Here is a 4,732-nt window from a genome sequence, read left to right as displayed (position 1 = left end):
CGAAGCATACGATATGCAGTCCGACATAAACTCACGAGCAAATTCAAATATGGCCGGTCAGTCTTATCACAGTATCGTGTAGTCTGCAGGAAACGTCCACAATAACAATAAGTAAACATCAGTAAGCGTCTAAAAAAATAAACCACACTTGGTAGAGTTTTTAGTGTATGTTCGTTGAATTTAGCAGTCAGTATTGCCAAAGGAGTCATCACAATACAGATTTTGAGTGAAATTTTGTTGTGGATTTCTCTCATTGATCCACATAATACTGTGGTCTGATTGTTGCATGATGGGAAAATTTGGACCGGCCGATGAGGGCAGCATTCGAATGACAAACTCAGGTACTCGGTCTGGCACCAGCCACCCCCCCCCCCTACACACACAAACAAACACACACACACACACTCACTCACACACATACTTTTTTTAAAAAATTTCATGTTTTCTGTTTATTATTCATTTTGAGCTTTTGAGCTTTATAAAGGAAAAATGTCCACATCTTATGACCCCTTTAAAATAAATATATTCTGTAAGCTCACACGAATACATTTTATTGAAAGCACCATTCCTCTAAAAATAAATTTGTACAGACTTTTTATTATTATGTACTATTAAAACCCCTTAACTTGTAATAATAATAATAATAATAATAATAATAATAATAATAACATATAATAAATAATCACTAATAAGTGATAAGTACTAATATATAAATACTAATATATAATAAATAAGCACATAATTAGGCACCAATGACTATTAATTTCTAATTCTTCTTTCATAATTAATTGCACTTGAATTTGAAATAGTATTGGCATTATGGATTACTCTCATTATACATGTTCATATGACATCATTAAATGAAGTTATTTAGAAAATAAATTAAAAATCAAGAGGACAACTCTGTGTGAAGTGATACTAGGAGGCTTTGCTGGGATCACCAAGCCCTTACTGTTGTCATACTACATACCCAAAAATGGAGACACTTTCTAATACCAACTTTATAGCACAAAATAGATACTGTACAGATCTATGATAGATACACACAGTCAGTTTGTATGATGAAATAGCTAAACACTGACCAAATTAATTGTCTTCTTGAAAATGAAATCTCACTTTTAAGAATTGTAACAACTTTTTGAAAATTAAAGAATTATTCTAAGCTGCAATTGAAGCAAAATCTATCGGTCCAGTTGAGCAAGGTTTTCCAAAGTTCTCCAGCCCACAAAAGTATACACTGTTTTCTAGCAGACCTTCCCCATGTGGTCACCTATGGGAGTTGCGCACCCCCACCCCCATAGCTCTGCAAAAAATAATTTTAGATTCTCTGAAATAGGCCAAAAATACACATTATGATAACACATATGAATTCTACCCACTTTGTACAACTTTAATCAAAGCTATGTCATATTAATCAATTTGATAGTGTAAAAATGCTTTCGCTTGACTTATTCTTCATAAATTTTTCAGGGAGAAACAGTAAGACAATAAGAAATCAATTAATTATACAGTTTATGTAAATCTATACTTGCAGTTCTTTCTTTAGAGTAGTTTCCCAAACCTGTGCAAGTGTACCTTAGTCAAGATTTCGATTCTTCCTTTCACCCATTTCATAAAAAAATATTGTCTCCAAATTAGAACCTTGAAAATGTCAGCCATATGGGAGCACTTTGGTAAATGTAATTTATATTGAATGTATTTCTTCATTATTTATCAATAAAACATAACATTAACAAAACTGTATTAATAAAATTTGCATGCAAGTTTATTTTCAGGAAGCCAGGCTCGACAAAGATGGACAAATGATAAGATAAGAAGACCCAAGACTGATTGATGTATTTGATTACTATGATGCTGAGGTGTACTTTACAGTTATGTTATCTATTGAAGTGTAATTTATATATCAAATTGTATTTTCAAGTTATTTTATTAATAGAACTGGAGGTTGGAGAAGTTTAGAAGAACAGAAAAACAGTTTCAGACATCAGCACCAAGTAAGTTTAGGAGTTTTTTTAGTATGTATGCCTGCATGAATGATTGCTCTTTTAACTCACCCCCATCCCCACCCCACCCCACCCCTTCCAACATACATACATTAAAAACACCACTTTCTGCATCTCCGGCACCGATCATCATATTCGCGTCATCATCTACCTCGCATCTCAGTCCGTTGTCGTCGCTGCGCGTGATCACGTATTACATATTGACATATACATACAGCGCCCCATTGATTTTCTGTTATCCCATTTCAGTATGTCTGGTTTGTTACTGTGGTTTTTGGTTTTCTCTGACTAGATGGGTCTCTATAGTTGATTAGTGTGTCGGTTGGTTGCCAATGGTTGGTTGGTTGGTTGGTTGGTTGGTTGGTTAGTTGGCAATGGTTCGTTGTTTGGTTGGCAATGGTTGGTTGGTTGGTTGGCAATGGTTTGTTGGTTGTCGGTTGGCAATGGTTCATTGGTTGTTTGGCAATGGTTTGTTGGTTGGTTGTTTGGCAATGGTTCGTTGGTTAGTCCTTTTGTTGGTTATATTTTTCATTTGTTGTTCATCGTCTTTCTCTCATAACAAACACACATACACCTCACAAACTTCCGCAGTTTTGCCGCCGTCTCAATTTCCGCTGTGTCTCCGCCTTTATTCGCTCCGCGTACACATTCAACAGTTACATTACACCAATACAATCAAGTCCCCATCCCTTTTAACTTTCTGTATGTTTGGTTTAGAGTTTCCATTATAACTCTATTCACAATTTGCAGTCAAGCATTGTGTGTATGTGTGTTACCCCTCCCCATGAAAATAAAGAAAAACATTGAATCAGGTATCCGCTTGTATGGTGAGTTGAATTGGCGACAATGAGTTGCGTTGGCTGCAATGATACCCCTAGCATTGACTAGATAATATGGATTTTAGAGTAATCAATTTTGAATGCTGCCCAAATTCCACCGAGCTCATAGAGCTATCAATCAATCAATCAATCAATCAATCAATCAATCAATCAATTTTTATTGCATAACAACATGCCATAGTAAGCATGGTAAAGCATACCAAAATAACATACAGAAATAAAGTGAATTCGATACTATTTACATCAACAAGAAATTTTCCAAGAGGAAGTTTTATCATCAGAAGTCAAAATGTGCTAAAATTAAATTAAAATTTATGTAATATAATTAAATTAAAAATCAAGCTCTTCAAATCCAGGGGACCATATTGCCCGAAATACCATACGAGTATGACTACATTCTCAGTTTAAATAATTGTTGGCATAATGACCAAGATAAAGTACTATCGTATCTGGCTGTGTATTTCAAGGCAATATCTATTACATTGTATGTCTGCAGAATATCAAATATACATCACCTACACCTAACAGCTATGAATGGTAAGTGTTATCTATAAATTCTTTACTAACTTTTTGTTCTTCATCTACAATTGATTTGCAATGTAAATAATGCAGATGAAAAATGATGTAGCCTCAAATATTCATCTGAAAGTTATTGATACAGTGACAAATTTTCATAAGTCTTCATCGAAGACAGTCGCCAGTATTTCAACTTACTAGTTAATGCTGAATTTTTTATGACAAATATGATCAAAATTTTGTCATCATTGGCAAGGTCACCAAAAAAAAGCAATGTCAAGGTCATTTATAAATAACACTGGTTAAGTAACTTAATTTAGATTTCTATGTATTAAACTACTAGTACAGTCTGAGTTAGTGCACAAAATGTCAAATTTGACAATAAATATGGCCGCCATTCAACCATTATTGCCAATGTCAAAGTAGCCTGCATATGTGGATTACTGTTTGTGACGTGTGGCAGGCTTGGTTGAAATTGGTCTATCATCTCTGCTGTGTACTATGCACTATAATTTTTGGCTCTTTGACCTTGAAGACAGAGGTCGAGGTCAAAGGTCATGGTCTCAGAAAGACCATTATTGATAATATGGATATGGAAAATGTAATACTCAAATTGGGTCACTATCAAACTTCAATAGTTTAAATAGCAGGCAAAATGTGAAGTTTTACAACAATTTAATTTATGCTATTTGACCTTGAGGATGCATTATAAAGCTTGCCATTGACTGAGAGGGGAAGGGACTCCCATAGAAATGTGTGTGCCATCCAAATGGGTCACTTTTTCATGAAAAAAATTCCTAAACATGGGTCAACTTTGTCTTTTTGTGTTCCTTAAGGCGTAAAAAAAAAATGTGTGGTTGCGATTACATTCAATTTTAAAATAGGTGAGGTAGGTAGAGTGTCTAGTTCAGGTTTTCCATTGTTTTCCAAATGGTCTCTGTGTTGTTTATTTCTTCCCATCAGATGTACAGCCATCACTGATTGAAAGAATAGTTTCACATTGTCTTTTTAAGTTGATATCAGTTTTGGCACCCACTATTTCTTGCGAGACTTCACGATTTTCGTGATTTCTTGAATACTTAAAAAAGTTTAGGGTTGGTGTGAAAAACTAGCCCCTGGTAATAGCACTACTACAAGAAATGTGGAAATTGAATACTAGCACTCGGTAATAGCACTATTGTAAGAAATGTGGGAATACTCGCACCCAGCAATAGCACTATTGCAAGAAATGTTGGAATTGAATCCAACTTTTACCAATTTTCAGAATGTTGAATTCTCCAACAGATTTCCTCCACAAATTACTAATATTGTTGAAAAAAGTTTTGCCCCTATAGCCAGATCTATAGATGCCATGTGATGGAGTCGGTATTATCT

This window comes from Glandiceps talaboti, chromosome 18, assembly GCF_964340395.1.
Source record: "Glandiceps talaboti chromosome 18, keGlaTala1.1, whole genome shotgun sequence".
NCBI lineage: Eukaryota > Metazoa > Hemichordata > Enteropneusta > Spengelidae > Glandiceps > Glandiceps talaboti.
The sequence above is the reverse complement of the archived record's forward strand: the minus strand, read 5'-3'. Positions refer to the sequence as shown.